The sequence below is a fragment of the Sciurus vulgaris genome (assembly GCF_902686455.1).
Source record: "Sciurus vulgaris genome assembly, chromosome: 6".
Lineage (NCBI taxonomy): Eukaryota > Metazoa > Chordata > Mammalia > Rodentia > Sciuridae > Sciurus > Sciurus vulgaris.
In genome coordinates, this window is record NC_136466.1 from 169,657,111 (window position 1) to 169,674,682 (window position 17,572).

Genomic DNA, 17,572 nt, shown 5'->3' on the forward strand with positions numbered 1-17,572 from the left:
CAGAATCACAAAGAACAGAAACTCTTTGGGTAAACATAAACTAAGTGTTAGATGGATCTCCCAACAGAATGCAGTTTCTCTTGATATCTAAGCAAAAAATATGGAAACTGTACACAAAGAATGGGCTCCTTGGTCAAAAGGCAGACTGATGATAAAGTGGGCTCGTTGTGTTGAGTGACTTGCACAGAAACTATGTAGCTATTTCATCTTGAGTAGTTACTCAACTTATTGAAATGAGAATTGCAATCCTAAATGGTATTTAGAATAAAAACTTTTTATTTGATTTCATGGTATTATAGAAATGTATCATAAATTCTGTTGCACTGGCCAAATTTTTAAATTTTGATGTATAGAATAGGACCCAGGATATCCACTGAAGGTAGACTCAAATGTTGTGAGGTCAAGTTGGCAATACATTTTAAATATAAAAATAAGAGTCGTGCACCCTTGCACGTGCCTGTAATCCCAGCAGCTCGAGAGGCTGAGGCAGGAGGATGGTGAGTTCAAAGCCAGCCTCAGGAACAGCAAGATGCTAAGTAACTCAGTGAGACCCTGTCTCTAAATAAAATACAAAATAGGGCTGGTGATGTGGCTCAGTGGTTGAGAGCCCCTGAGTTCAATCCCTAGTGCTAGATAGATAGATAGATAGATAGATAGATAGACAGACAGATAGATATATGTATGCAGCAATGCACATTTTTATATCTACCTTGGGGGCGAAGTTGTACATGTGCAAGATGAATTTATAAGACAATGCATAGTTTTCAAACAAAGAATGGTCAAGTAAATGACTTCTTAAGGGCAAAATCTAAAAATTCTCTTTAATCCATTCATTCCCCTCACTTTTGATATCTGATTCAGTGGCAAGTCCTTTAAAAGATGTAACAGAAACATGAAAACAAAACCCTGAAAAGTATTATTTAACAGCTTTAAAAAAATGAAATACTACCGTATGTTGCAAAATGAAATCATCTCCAAGGTAACTTCTTGAATGAGAAAAGGAAATGGTTGGTAATTTTATAAAATGATATTTAAGTTAAAAACAAATCAGTGCCTTTTGAGTGATATATCATTTGCATATAAATGCATGAGAAAAGTCTGGGAATCAGCTCCGAAGCTAGAGCCCTGCACTCCTGAGAGAGCCATGCCACTGGAGAAGGGCCTGGTGGAGGGAGGATGAGTCAGTGCAGGACAGGCCCCCTGGGAGCAAGGGGGGAACAGGAGTCAGTGGAGGGAGAGGGCTGAGCCAAAGGGAGGGAAGGGCAGCCGGGGTGGGGGCAAAGGGACCGGCCATGGAAGAAAGGACCCTGCGAAGAGCTGGGTCTAATTCCTTCCACGGGAAGCCATTGGAGTCTTCAGCATGTGTCCTTGATTTGGTTTTCATCATGCTAAGGGGAGTTCAGAGGTGGAGACTGTGAAGCCAGGTGGCCCTTGGGTGGCTCCAGGAGGAGCTTATGGGGTTTGAGTGGGACTCAGCCCCAGAGAGGGAGCAGACAGCATCGTGGGAATGCTTCTGAGTGGGTGCGACGGCATTGTGAGCAGACGGTGTGCTCACAGAGGTGGAGGACGAGACCAGCCTCTGCCCCGGGTCTCCGTGCGCCCTGCCTTCAGCTGCCAGCACGTGGCTTAGGTGTTGAGAGCTAATGAGAGGTGGTCCTCAGCAGAATGCACTCTGCCATTACTGCTGTCCAGAAGAATAAAGGTAGAAACTGTTTAAATGTAGTGAGAGCCAGCGCTGAAGTGATCACCAAGTACGAGATCTCGGACTATACCTCCTGGCCTTCTGTGGAAAGCAGCTGCGTTCTCTGTGGAGGGCAGAAGCAATTCATATATGTCTCGACACCTGACACCACCAGAGCCCTAAGAAGAAGGAAGGGGAATATTTGTAGCACAGAAAAAAATACGCCTATTGAAATCTCCTTATACCTCAGAAATTTATTAATAAATCACCAGGCCCTTCTGGGATAATAAAAGTATTAGCAGACAAATTAGATACAGAAAATGAGGTAAATAATGTTTTAATTATTTGCAGAGGTTTTCCTGGATCTCCGCCAGACCCAAACATGTAATAACACTTTGTAAAATAAGACCAATATCTCATTGGGGTTTCACATAATTGTGTGGGGATGGTGATTAGCTAAAGACCAATGAAATAAAATTAAGTGCAGTGATTACTAATAATATTAAAGAAGGAGAAATGGAAAAAGTACCTACAAAGAAGAAAAAAATTTACATTTGAAGCATGGAGTTTGAAATATCTTCTCTCAGAATCATTAGCTTGGTAACATTTTCACTTCACCTAAAACTCTTCCTCACTCCCTTTATCACAGGGAAAGGCCAGTACGTGCCTGGAAGGAAGACTTGGAAGTCCAAGCCGTGTGACCTCCCTCGAGCTTGCAGGTCGACTGTGGTCGTGGCTTGCATTTGAGATCCTACATGTACTTGATGTGAAGCAGGAACTGTCCATAAATACAGCAGCAGATCGTTCACCCAAGAGTTCGCACAATAAGAGCATCTAAACAGTGTGATGGTTCTGAGGTAGTGATCAACCAATAGGCCGAATGGTGCCTGGTGACAGCCGAGGGACAGCTGTGTCCTGGCATGAGTTATTCATGTCCTGATGGTGGCTGCCAGCTGGTGGCCCGCCCATGCCTGTCACTCCCACCTGGAGGTGGAGACCTGAAGGGATCCATCAGAAACGACTCTGTCCAAGACAGAATTTTCCTCCTGGAAAATTCATATGAACTTAACTGAACAAGGGCCACTCCTTTCAAAGGAGCAGAAACCCCAAGTACAAAGGACATCTAAAGGGAAGGTCAAGCCTGAGGTCCCCGGGCTCAGATGCACCCCGTGGAGCCAGCCCTGCCCCATCATCCTCTCCTCCCTGGTGAGGATGCTGCCTCCCCAGCGCTGGGAACAGTAGGGCTCCTAATAGATGATTTGCTAATTGCCATTGCGTGCGGCATCACGGGCAGATCATCAGTGGGCCTCATATCCACGTTGATTTTAACTCACCAAGAAAACAGCAAGGAAAAGGAGAAACATAAACCCAGAGATTTACACATCCCTGACACGCGGCCACATTCCCGTCTTTCAGGTGCCAGTGAAATTATGGAGTATCCAATAATAGCTCGCCTGGGCAGTTTCTTTGACTGATGAGAAGCCAAAAAGAGAAAGACAGAGAGATTAAGAAGATCTTAAAATGCACATGACTAAATAAAACTGTCCTTATTTGCTAACATCGCAGACTGTCCCCAGCACAGCTGGCAGCGGGAGTGAACCACAGAATCCAAGGCGCACCTGCGCGGCCGGCACAGGGAAAGCTGAGGTCTGGCAGCCAGAACCAAGCAGGATTTTAAATTGGATTAATTAATGGATGAAATACAAAAGAAAAACAAGCACCTCCTCGTCCCGAAGGTCGTTCTTCCAGTACATAAATCAGAGAGGGAGCTGGAGGTGGCTGGCTTTTCCTACCTAAGCCATTAACACCGCCCTTTCGTTCTCTTTTTATTGCAAACTCAAACCCAAAGTCACTTAAACTTTTGCCCTACATGAAGGGAAAGTCTTAGAACTCATAAATATGATGGCCACATATTTTCCTAGAAATAAATGAAGAAGCTGTGCTCTCTGGGAGTACACTTTGTGCAAACAGTATCCGTGTCTTTCCAGATGCAGTCTTTACCTTGGCCACCTTCTTGGCCTAAGGCCTGGAAACTCTTAGCCAATATCGTAAAATGAAATAGCGTTGCTTCAGTGGAAAGGCTTCGGGTTACAAGACTGGCTAATTAAGAGGAGCTAATTTGGAGCCCAACTTTGTGTCAGCCTTTATTTGCTGCGACATCCTGGCCTCCCCCGCTGCAGTTGCTTCCTACCTAGGTTCCTGTTAGGTGACCTGAAGGCAAAGCAAAGAAAGCAGAGAGAAAAAGATAAGGAAAGAGAAATGCAAAGAACAGAAAAAGAGGAGGGACAAGGGACGGGGCAGGGAGTGGAGGAGGGAGGGAGGGAAACTAGGCACAGTTTAGTCTCTGTTAGTAGAAAATGATAAGCAGACTCAAGACGTGCTCCACAGTACAGACGGTGACGAAGCTGGCAGCTTCCCTGGAACCAGGTGTGTGTATGGTATGGACAGTAGACAAGCATCATGCTTGAGGAAGACCTGGTGTGATGGCTGAAAATCAAAATTCACAGAACACTGATAAGGAAACTATTGACTTTTAACAGCAATAAATCACAGAGAGTTCTCCTTTGTGTTCAAAGATGGATTTAATTATTTTTATTCAGTATCTGCTTAATGCTGTGAAAAAAAAATGAATGACTTCCATGACATATGAGCACTCTCTTTAAGGCCAAAGTGCCCCAAGCATAGCAGCAGATCAACAGGGCTCCAGTCCCCTAGCTCCCCAGATTGCTGCCCGCCAACCACAACCAACACTGAATTGCAAATGAAACTCATGCAAAGTTTACTACTCCCGTCTCACGGGCCTCTCTGAGATGCTCACACTTGTTTTCCCTATCTTCCAAAAGACTTCAGGACCTGTTCCCTGGTCATTACCCAAACTAGTCATAAATCAGAGACCAGCTCAGGGTTACATTAAGAATCTCAGAAAAGCATGTTTCCCCACACAAAGGGAAGCTGCTGAGATGGAGAAGGTCAAGGCTGGTGACTCGGGTGAGCAGGTGACCCTTGTCATGTGTGGGTGGGCTTCAGGACATGTCCAGCATGCCATCAACCATCCAAAACACATGTGGGAATATGAGTTGTATCAAAGAATTAATAAAGGAAAAACTTGCACTGCAGTGCTACAATACTCTCTTCAAAAAATGAGTAATTTGTTTTCCACTGGATACCTAAGAAGGTTTTGCCAAGAAAGAGATACATTAAGAACAAAAAAATATATAAACAAGCCCAAGTGGTTGCCCATGTGTGCTTCTCCATGCCCGTGTGATGACCTGGGGTCCCAGCTCTGGCACCGACCGTGAGAGGGCTCAGGAGGGCAGCCTGTGACGCTCCGGGACTCTGCGCCACCCCTCCCTCGCTCCCCAGTAATTCTGATCTGGGAGAGACTCTAATGCTGCATCTGCATCTGTGAAGCCAGTTTGGTGGAGAAGCCCACAGAGCTGTTTGTGGTTTGCTTGGGCTTAGAAATCAACAGAAAATTAAGACCAAGTGCGGACTGCATGCCAGAGAGTCTTTTTATAGAGGAGCCCCAGGAATGCGCAGTCACTGAAGCATGCCCTTTGAAACCCTCCTCCCTTGTCTGTTTTCCAGAACTATTGATGTATAGCCCTGTTCTGGTAAGAGCAGCTCTGGGGCACATCCCATGCACATCTGGCCAGGGTGGATGACACAAGAGCACAGGCATGCTAGCATACCTCCAGCGGGCTTCCCTTCATGTGGCGAGGTCGGCTCCGCAGCAGGAAAGCCCCCGATGCAGGGAGAACGCCCACCCTCTCCAAGGGAGAAAACTTTGATCCACCCCTGAGGCAGAGTTTACAAAGGATTGCCACTGAGCTCCCCTCTCCTCTGTCCAGGTGTTGCACACGCCCCCTCCTTTCTCATCCAGAGGATAGAAAACGGTCCTTCCGGTTTCCCTTGCTGAAGGCAAGCCTGTAAACACAGCAGCATCCTCTTAACTAATGACTCCAACACCACCTCTTGTATAGACAGGGCTTCGGCAATCGCCAAACAATTTCCAACACGTGCTCCTTACTAATCTCATAACAGACTTCTCACGTAGTGGGAGCAGTTTTGGATGACAGCCTGTGTCTCAGAGACCGGGACTGGGGGAAGGGAACCAACATGACGTCCCACGTGCGATTAGATCTCAGCTTTCCCCACATCGTAGCCAACGCTTGTCTCTTTGTTCTGAAAACCCATTCAGAATTTCCTTCACCACGGAGTCCTGCTCAGGTGGCTGAGAGAGCATAAGATAGCCTGTGTCATGTCTTCCTGAGAGCAATGCCCAGGAGAGGGAACACTTCAACTCCTGCGGCATGAATCATGAATTTGAGGAAATGATTTCTGTCACAGTTTAGAGACATCGTCTGCCAGGGAGAAGCTGCCACTTAATGGAGGAAAATCTTCATACTTTCCAATAATGAATAGTATTTTTTTCCCACCAAAGCTCTTACTTTCTTGATTGAGCTTCTAGAAAAGAAATATAAAGATGAGGCTAGCAGAAGAGTCCAGCCATGGCCACTGAGAAAAATCTGAGCCAGGAATGGGCCTCCTGGGGTATTTCTTCCTTCACGTTACTTCATTTTCAATGGATTTCATCCTGAATTTGGGGAAACATATTTAAATATTGTAATTTTACTGTCATACCCAACTCTAACAATCTTTTCTCAGTAACAAAGTGGGGTGGGCTTGAGGCGGGGCCAGCTCCTCCCTCTGATCTTCTTCCTATTTCACGTCCACGTGTGGACTCAGATGCTTCTGCACCCATGATGCACCAAACCTAATAGTTCCATATAATAAAGGATAATGTTTGGCTTGATCATATTACAAAAATCCCAGAAGTTTTGGCAAAAAAAAAAAAAAATCTTCTTTAGGTCCTCTTTTTCCCTCTCTCTTTAACAATAATAAGTGAAGCATGGAACCAAAGCAACACAGAAACAAAGAAGAAAAGCCTTAAGAAGTCACACTGATATTCTGCAGGAAGCTCCTGGCTGGGGGTCCAGGCCTCCCACACCTCCCATCCTGCCCATCCAGAGACGACTCTCCCACCTGTGTCCTCAGAGTCTCAAAATCATCATGGCACCTCGGGAGTCAACTGGTGCGGCCCAGGAGGGGTGCCCACTGGACTCTGCTGCCCGGATTTCCCCGTTCTTCTCCTTCACGGGCTGGGAACCGCTCCTTGGCCCAGGCCTGGACCCAGCAGCACTCGCCATCAGGGGTTATTTCCTTAGTGCTGCGTTAAGGCTGACCTCTCATAGCACAAGTGCCACCCCAGCAGCTGGCAGGACCCTCCACCTTGACCTGCAAATCCTTCCTCATCATTTGGTCAATTCTCAGCTCTCCAAGAACAAGGCCTGCATCTATATAGTGCTGCTCATCACTAAATGTGAAGTATATAATCGCTACCTGTTTGTGGAAGATAGGGACGAAGATTGCCTCTAAGGAAAAAACAAAAAAACCCAGGATATTCTTCATTACCGAGCATAGCAACATTATGTTAGGACATGGGGGACACTGTTTCTAGAAGATCTCTTCACGAAATAATATAAAATATGCATGCGCTTTGGACAGTTAAATCACGTCGGAGAAAAGACTAATGGAACAATGGATTTGTTATACCTCAAAAGAGCCCTTTTTTGTTGTTACTATGGGGAGGCATAAGAAATTGCTGGTGCTAAGATTGGTGTTTGATTTGGCACAGAAAGCATTCTCATTGTGTCAAAATCAAACAAAATTGCTGGGGATGCTTTCTTATCTTGAAGTTCATCGGGCTGACTGTGACGACTCTAAGTGGCATTCTCTTATCATTTTATTTCTTAACATACACAAGGTACCTGATTTATACTCTGGGGAACAATCAGGAGATTTTCATTCCTGAATGAATGTGATTTACATTGGCAAGGGCAGCAAAATGTCCATCAAAGGTAGAAAATCGGGTGGGGTGGGCGCTTCCCTTCTTTCATTTCAAAAGGCCTATTTTGTAGAGATGGCAGCTGACCAGCATAAAGTGGCCAAAGGCTATGAAAATGCTCTATTTTTCTACAAACAAGCCATTATAAGAAACCGTTCCTGAACACTGACAGCGGAAGGAAACCTGGAAGTCCGCGTCCCTCAGTGTTCAATGGCATCTCTCCCTGGCCCTGAGAGGGCAGCTCCCTCCTCCAGCCATCGCCTCCTCTGAAGCAAGGGGGCTTCCATGCTCTGCCTGCGGCAAAGAGCTCCCCGGCTGTGTAGATGGTGGCACAGGTGCTCATGGCTGCCTGGGGGACCTGGGTGGTTGTGGATGTGGCCACTGACTTGTCCCCTTGTAAACTGAGACACCTGTGGCCTCTTCCCCAGAAGTTAAGACTGAGAAACTAAACATGCTTTTACAAAACAACAGAAAATCTCAAGGAAATTAGCATGGGATGTACAGACATTCCCGAGATGCAGTTGGAGTGCAAGGCATTACACCTGCGCCCCAACAAGGTTTAACGCCTTTAGAAAAGCAGGGGGTCTCTTCTGAGGTCTCAGAGTCCTGCTTTGAATTCAGTTGTGTCTCCTGAATATGCTGAAGTGCTAACTCCTGACAATGGGTTGTGACCTTATTTGAAAACAGTCCTTGCAGAGATGATCGGGTCACCATGTTTTCCTGGGCCATGACTGCTGTCTTTGAGAACAGGAGAATCTGGACACAGACAGGAAGAGGGCCTGTGATGAGGGAGCCAGTGCCTGGCGCTACACTTGGTGCTCGCCAAGGAGTGCCAGTGAGTGGCAGCAGCAGCGGAAGCAGCAGCAAGAGGCCAGGAAGCTTTTTCCCAGGCCCTCCCTAGAGAGCACTCGCCTGCTGACATCTGGATCTCAAAATTCAAGCCTCGGGAAGCGAGAGAATATGGTTTCGTTAAAGGCTCATGGTGCTTTGTTCCCTCCAGAGCATGGGCACCAGCAATACCCCTATGTAGGGTTATTTCCAATTACCAAGAAGAAAGACTAGGCAAAGACAGAGATCAGCCACCCTGGGGGAGACAGGGCTGTGGGGCCTGAGGTGAGCTAGTGTTCTCACCCCAAACTCTCTGCTAGCAAGTATCTGGCCTCACACACCAGTGCTCATGTGGTTTTGGCCCAGAACAACCCTGGATCATATTATTTTAAACATGATATATGAAGAGCTAGCTCAAAATCAAGTATACGGCAGAGCAAGTTTCTAGGAATAAGGAAAGTTTTTCTTTCTTTCTTTTTTTCCTGTGTTGATATACCTGAGATGGACAGAGGAAAGACCAGTAAAACCTGTCTGTTTGTCTTGAGAGGTTGAATTCATCAGATCCCACCGTCAACATCACAGAAAGCCATAGTAGTAGCAGGGTGGTCTACTTACTTCCCCTCGAAGGGGTCACTGTCCCAAGTCAAAGAGATGTCACAGGCAGAGTGCATGGCCAACATTCCCAATGCCTTAAATAAACAATTTTCAACTCCAAGAGCTGTGTTTCCAGGCTGACTTTCGACACGCACATTGATGAGAATTTTCATTATGTTCAAATTGAATTCACGGGACACAATTTTACTCCGTGGGACTAAAACTACTCCTTTGAGATGCATGGGGATTCCTGAACTACACATTTAATGAACCAACGGCTCTTGTTTTACAGACTGGCTGGGCTGGTTCCCTTTGCTTTCTAACACAGGAGTGAGTCCAGCCAATTGCAAACACCTCTTACATTGATTCATTCTAGCGAGAGATGGAATGTTTATAGATAAAGCACTTTCCCACTTTTATGAAAATGATGAGTTATCAACCTTTTGCTTGAAGGCACAGGATACAGCCCCATCTTCACTGAGGTCCATTAAATATGCCAGAGACTCAGCTGTCAATAGCATTGTGGAGTAAATTTAATTTCCAGAGTCAATATAGAGCCAGCTGCATTAAGCATAAGATAATTCTGGCACATTATTAATTTGAGTGGCCGTGTACAGCATTGTCTAGACAAGATATAAGCCCAAGTTTTCATAGGCAATCTGTACATAAAATGAAGTAGGCCAAGGTTGTAAAGAATACTAATAACAGTGATCTGGCTTATTAACCAATATTGATTGCTTTATGTGGACATGCTCCACAAGCATCAGAGGTGAAACGTTGGTTTGGCACTTGAATTCTTGTTCCAACAAAACAGTAAATATTCCACAGGAGTAGCAGGGTGCATGATGTGGAGGCTTTCTTTAAAGAAAGATAACAACTGAATTTGCAATTGTCAAAAATTGATAGCGTGACTATGGATTTATGTACACGGGGAGACGCTGTGGTTATTAATATGCGCCGTAGCTGGCAGCACTTACTGTTGGTGATGTTTTTGATTAGTTATTGCACACTCCAAGTGCTGCCCAGAGACTATTCTTTCAGAAGATTGTCCTTTTGGTCCTCCCCTGCTCTGCCTTATGCTACATCAGTCACTGATATCAATTACGGGCCTCCAAATTGGGTGTGGTTTACCATTTCAAGGTCGATAACAGCCCACTGAGCCATCCCACACAGCTCCAGCAGGATCAGCACTGCAGGTCCCCAGAAACAAGGTCGAAGCACTCACTTCCCTGTCCACAGCTGGAGCCAGGACTCGGTCCTCGCTTGTCCACTAGAGTGCAAGGGCTTCCCCCACACCAGCAGCCCAGCCCAGCCCCGGCCCCACAGTCGTGGTGTACAGCCCTTGGGTGGCACCTGGGGGGAAGCAGCCTGCACTTGGGAGACAGACTCTTCCACTTTCAAAGCCTTTAACTCAGGGCAAGACGTGCGTCGTGTTTTTCTTTTGATTTTTTTTTTGCTAAGCTGCCCTGGTTGAGCTCTGGCTGTGGATCCTCCAGCCTCCGCTTCCCGAGAGGCTGGGATCACAGGTGTGTGGCACACCTGGCTTCAGCAAAACAGTCTACACTTTCGTGAAGCGCTTTCTTCTGGTTTGAGTAAAGAAGAGTATTGACTTACGCCAGGCTGGGTCCGACAAGAAAAGGAAATCACTCTAGGTGTTTTGAACAGAGGGAAGAGAAAGCAGGAAATGTGTCACCCTGACAAGAAAAGAGCAGCAGCTGGCAGCGGGGTAGTGGTGGTGAAGAGCCCGAGGCAGCCAGGTCGGGCAGCTCCACCTGCTGCCCCTGGACCGGGAACCAGACAACCACACCTGGAGCAGAGGAGGCTAAGAACCCTGGTGGGGGTTGGGGGCTGCCCAGCGACAGCGATGCCTCAGGTCTGAAAACAGGTCCTGGAGCAGACAAGGCAGGGACCCCGAGGCAGGAGAGCTGTGGAAGGTCCTCCCCACGATGCCACCTCAGCAGCAGCGGGAAGAGCACTAGCCAGAGACAAAAGGAGAGGATATCTGGTTCCAAGGGAGCAGCCTGTTTTCTTTCATATTATCATCAATACAAAAACTGTTTTTCTTCATCCTTTGTTAAAATAACTGGAAGAGGTAGACATTATCAGAACAGAGTTCAGTCTAGGAACGAACAAGACAATCTGGCAGGTTCAGAGCTGTCATGCCTCACAGATGCTCCGGAGGTGAGGAGAGTAGGCACAGCACCAGGAGCAGAGGGTGAGAAGATCCACATCCTAGCCTCAGATGACACTCGCCACACCGTCGCACGTGGATGGGAGACCCAGGAAGAGGAATCCATGCAGGTGGTTTTAATAAGCGAGTTCCATGCCTAGGAAATTAAGACACCTTCAGCTGAGAACATTTCTTTCTTTTCATTTTTTTTCTTCATAATTCCAAATCTGTTAGTGTCGACTCTCACACCTAAGAGCTTATGTATCCTTGGGGGAGCTTGCATTACTCAGTGGGATTTGCCTTAGTCAGTAAAAGGTCTGTTTTCTGGTTCAATGTTCACCATTTACCGGAGGCCTGAATTTGGTAAGTCCAGTCAGCTTTTTCTATGCTTGACTTACTAATTTTAACTTATGTTTTTCAATATAAAAAATTCAAAATGCAACATTAAGTCACAAAATCTTCTGTTTATGTGAGGTAGCAATCCCTTACAGAAAATCCAACACTTTTGAGAATGAATTTAATCTGACAAATTTCTATCCAGTATCTGCCTTCCAACAAGCAAATGCTTAAGCAATTTGATAAACACCTCATTAATTTGCAAATATTATTCTTTAAAAGATCAACTTGTGTACTTGTCTCTTCCAGTAGGTATCCAGACACTTTGCAATTTGTATAATGGAATAATCAGGTGAAGTGTGACTCTGAAGCAAAGCAAATAAGCAGAGAACAATGTACAGAAAAAGTGTCCCTGATATTGTGTGCCTTAGGCCTCCTTGAGTGACAGTGGTCAAACCATTGGTCTTAGGCCTCTGGTGAACCAGGAGGAAAGGCAAATTCAATCATTTCTGGTTGATCTCAGAGCTAACATAGCACGCTTGCTCTAGAAGGGCACTCTGCAAATGCCGCTGCAGGGACACCCATGGCACAGTGTGTGGAGCAAATCCCACTGTCTCAGTCTCATGAGGAATTGAGCTGGGTGGCATGGGAGAGGTTCTGCTGCTTACCAGGGCAACCAACGTGCAGCACGATGCTCTAGGCCAGGGCTGGCTAGTAGCCTGGGGCTGTTTTGTGCAGCCCTCAAGCTAAGAATGTTTTCTTTCCTTTTTGTAAATAATTTTGAAGGGTTATAAAACATAACTAACAAGTAACAAATAACAAGAGAATGCTCAAAGCCTTAGAGATAAATATCTATCATTTACAAAATCAAAAAACAAACAAAAAAACTAATATTCCAAGGGGCCAAAACATTGACCTTTAAGATGGAAACTATTCAATGACCAAGCCTGATTGACCAAATGACTGATGTCATGATCCAAAACTATGTTTTGAGTCCCTACTAAGAGATACAGGGGGAAAATACTGGTTAAAACAGGCAGAACTTCCTGCCTTTGAGAAGGAAACAGAAAGCAGATGAGTACAAGCAAACCCAGCTAGTCTTGCTACACAGTCAGCCTCCTCCACAGCCCAGATTACTACAGCAGCAACCCTCACTTAGCATTGCACACAAGTCTAGAAGCATGTGAGGGACCAGCCGGCCCCGGCTGACCTGTGTTCACGCACAAGCAAGGCAAGCTGAGCCGTCTGCCCTCCAGTCCCCGTGGTTTCCCTCCTGCTTGTGAAATTAGCATGGACACTCAGCCATACCTATTTGAAGTCATGTCCATGAAGAAGACAGTTTCAAGGACACACATGCCACTCAGGAAGACTCTAGTGGGTTAGCTTGACCCCTGCATGCTGTCCCTTCCACCTCGTTCTCCTAAAGAAATCAAATCAAGGGAAGAAGACAGATCTCTCATCATAGGATACTGGACAGTCACCTGGCAAAGGGCCTGTTGGGGGCAGTGGGTAGGCATGGAGGCCACCAAGCAGTCCACCAGCGCAGTGGAGGGACAACTCTGCAGACAGCTGATGCCCACCACGGAAACGATGCAGTGACCTGAGGGGATGGGCAGGTGGGCGTGAGGGACTTTCCAGGGAGAACTCAGAGCTGGTGGGGACTGTCCATGTCTGCAGCCTCCTCAGCTCCAGCTGTGTCCCGGGAGGCTCCACTCAGTGGCCGCGGCTTCCCTTCTCCAAGTGGGAATCAAAGGGCTCGGTTCCCTCAACCGAGTTGTGGCGTGGGGTTCAGGGAGGTTTTCCTTCAGAAAGCAGCGTTTGAGAGCACACTGTAATTTGTTTCAAAGCAGAGAATTTATTCATAGTAAGCTCATGATTTAAATGCTTTGCTGATAATCGCTCCTTTATCAGTCTTCAGTAGAACGGACAAATTCTCCTTGGAGGATTCATATCACTGAAATAAAGACGGTGATGGTGACATACGGGAGGAATCACAATAACCAGAGTGGCTGTATCAAACCCTGGGCGGCTTCTCAATAAGCATGGGATCTACAGCACGAGAAAACTAACTCGTCACTACTTATAATTAGGGCTAAGCCTGGGTTCTGACAGTCTAGGGACTGGGCGTCCAGCAGCCGGGGTGTGTAGACACCGGGGGGCCTTTGGCCTGCACAGGGACACGGGAATGCTCCATGTGAACACAAAATGAGGTTCTCCATGTGTGTCTGCATGACGGTGTGGGCCAGATGGGTTGGCAGAGAACCCTGAAACTCTTGGTTCAGCTTAAGCTGTTCGCCACCTGCAGAGACGAAGCCTTTCTCCTTAGAAGGCTATCCTCACTGTCTATTCCTGAAATGTGCTTTCCCTGGAATCTCATGACACATTTAGTCTCCAGCAATCATTTCCTGAGTGAAGATGACTCAAGCTGACTCTAGTGTTCTGCATACAACACTTTATATTATCTGTTTATAGGGAGCCCACTAGGAACCTCTGCTGCCTGCTTTTCTCGCTTTCTTGAAGTAAGCACAGTCACTGACCCTGTGAGGCCACCTCCCTCCCCCTTTCAAGTTTCCTTTTCTCGGTTTTTACGGAGGATTATATGGGTGCTCCCCATAATGATTCTAAATCATTCATGCATTTTTTATCTGCGTCTTCACACAGCCTGACGTCTCGTTCATTCCTTTTGACTGCCGCTCTGCACAGACCAGATGTTTTCACTGAGCTACGATGATTTTTAGATCTTATTCTCAGGAGGCTACAGTAATTCAGAGCCCTTCAGCATAGATGAGGCATTTAATTTATTCCTTCCAGTAAGTTCCACCTAGTGCTTCCCAGCAGCAGATTTCATCTGCCGTCATATTGCCCAATGGCGCGTTTGTTCAGCTCATCCAGGATGGTGCACCTTGCTCTCTGGTCTTGAGTAACCTTGTAATTCTGTGTCCTGGGTCCACCTCCTCCTGTTGCTGCCCAGTTTCATTTAACATTAGTGGCCAGCCAATGCTGTCCCCAGGCTGACTGCACTTTGGATTCTGGTGGGCAGAGAAGGAAGAGCGGGAAAGTGGATCTCCAGTTCCAATTTCTGCAGATCTTACCAACCAACCTTGCTTGTACAAGAAGGGAAGTTTGAGCCCTGGTCTTATCAGCTGAACCTCTGGACTCATCAGGCCTGGGTGGCTGAGCCATTCCTCTGCTGGTTCCCCACTCCCCTGCCCTCCAGGACAAAACCTGTTTGTAGATTCTGATGTGATTCCAGCCTGGTCAATTTCTTGGGTACCCCGGTGAATGGTGTCTTAGCGAGAAAGAAAGTCAAAAGACTTCCACACATGCTTAGGTTTTGCTCCCTTTGGTGCTCCCTCCAGGGATTCTGAGAGTGGGGGTCGGGAAGGTGAGGATACCCCAGAGGGTCTGAGAGCATGGGGAAGGCAGAGGGCCACTGAGACAGCAGGTCGTGAGGGGCGTCCAGAGCCCAGCCCTTCTGCAGCCTTCTCCAAGCGCACAGCTCAGAAGTCTTTCTTCCAGCCAGAGTCTGAGCCTTGCACCTGGGCAGAAGCAGCACAGAAGACAAATCCAGCGAAAGGCAGCTGGCTTGTGACCACAAACCAGGTTCTGCTCACTGCTCTCCTGTCATGCGCTGGTTTCCCCCATTGCTCAGTCTGTGCCAGTGTTTCCCCCGCCTCCTCCCTTGGCAGCGTGTCCTCCAGGGCTGTGCAGCCTGCAGCCTCCTGGTCCAGCATCTCTTGCTGCTACCTGCCCCTCCTCACACTCCCCACCTCCCTGACGCCATGCTGCTCACCGCTCAGGACTCAGGAGGCCAAACTGACCTGATGGGGGGTCCTCCCTCATCGTGGTTTCACTTTGTGTAGCTTCAGAAGCCTGTGGTCACCTGCAGCTCACCTCTCCCATGCCTGATGCGGGAATTAAAGTTCAACCCTGGGTATGTAGGCGCAGGGAAGCCAGTATGTGCCCGCTGGATGCCCTCTGGGCTTTAGGCATCCACTGGGGTTTGGAAGGTTTGCCATGAGTAAGGGGGCCTGCGGTGTGCACAGGAAAACACTTCCAGTTACCCAGGACCCCTTTCTTTGTGTCTCACCTCGCATCCTCTGGATACTTTTGGTGTCCTGCTTTGCAATTCAATAACCACGACGCCACAAGCCGCCACCCTCTGTGGCTGAATCCTGTATTCTTAGTCTCCTAACAGTTCTTGTTGTTTCCCCTTTTGGTCATGCCCACCTGTTCCTGAAGAAGCAGGGGCGTGCACACGCGCACACACACGCGTTTAGATCCTGTTGCTCCCTTGCTCAAAATTCCCTGAAGGTCTTCTATATCATTTGAAAACAAGCCAGCGGTCCTGACCATCACCCAGAGGCCCCGCATCACAGCCGGCTGCAGGTCCCCTGTGCTGGGCCACGAATATCCACCTTCCTCCTTCCTCTGCCCCCTCTTCCCATCCTGTCACTCTCTCCGGGGGGAACAAGGGCTACCGACCGTGAGTTTAAAGGGTCTTTAAAAGTCTCTGCCCAAGAGGACTATGTAAAGAAGGCTGAGGAATCATTGGGGGAAAAATTGTTTATGAATGAAGGGAAGGACATGTTCCAATATGTTCACTGGAAAAAAAAGAGTCATTCACAATGCATAAAAAAGTGCAGAACACTGGAGAAAACTGCTGGCTAAATCATGATCAAGGAGTGTGTGCGAGGCGTCCGTGTGGGTGTGGATGAGACTGGGAAAAATACAAACATGTTCTCAGGGTAAGAAAAGAATGGTTGTCGTTTTGAATTTATTTTCATGTCCTTTCATTTCTGACAATGAAATAATAGAAAAGGGAGCAAAGTTCCCTTTCTGAAGCTAGCCACTCGGGCACAGTGAGGACCAGTTGCCATGTATTTGGGGCAACTCTCAACATTCCAAGACCATTGGTATGGACAGATGTCCCTGCAATGAGCTCCTGCCTAGGCCATTGAGTGTGACGGTTCCACCCTAGGCGGGAACAAGAGGAGGAGGAAGGCAGAGACACAGGGGCGACTAGTCAGGGTCAGCAGATGGAGAGGCCGGGAGGCAAGCAGACCACGCAGAGGTACAGAGTGGGGATAGGCAGCCACCGAGACCCTGACCTCACCTGCCCGAGCCCCTGTGGACCTCGCCCCGGCCTGATCTAGGTGGGCGGCCCGTGAGCACGAGAAGAGCTTCGCTCAGAGCTGTTGAGGAAAAGTGAGCCCGTTTGACTCCCCAGCTGCTGAGGCCTGGAAAGCTGCCCAGGTTCTCACTTTGACACCTGGGCTGGGTATCCACATGGGTGTTAATTCCCCCACCCGTTCCCCAAAATCCCAAACTAATTTGTGATCTTACTTTAAACAGACATTTCTCATGTCTTTGCTGCTCGAAACCACATTTGTTTCTTTACAAACACTTTGAATTCAAATGCACATGAAATGTATCTCAAAGGTGGCAGAAATGGCTGAAATTAAATGCTCACTAAATTACTTGCAGAACTCATCAAAGGTGCCTTTACATTTGATCTTGGTCTAACATGAAAATGTTTCTCCTAGAGTTCTTATTATCATCAGAGAAAAAAAATACGAAGATTGTCTTTATTAGTGGGATTTTCTTATTAGTAGAATGCTTTATATCAATGTTTCAATTGCCCTTTTTCATTTATGAAGTAATTGAGTAGCAGAGAGGTTGAACACTGCCAATGAAGCCGCGGCAGGGGAGGGGGAGGTAGCACCCAGGAACTGTGGCTGCTAGGCCACACTGAATCCCATGTCCAAGCTTGCATTAGTGAGTAGAGATGACCAGGGTGGGGAGCCCCAGGCTGGAGGTGATATCAGTTTTCCATGACTGTGATCACAAACTACCACAAATTAGTGACTTAGGACAACAGAAATGTATTCTCTGACCCTCTGGAAGCAACAAGTACCCGCCAAGGAGCTGGCAGGGCTGTGCTCCCTGTGAGTGCTCTGAGGGTGAATTTCTCCTCGCCTCTTCCAGCTCACAGCAGCTCCTGTGGTACCTGCCTTCGGGCTGCACCTTGCCAACCTGGCAGCCATGTTCCCAG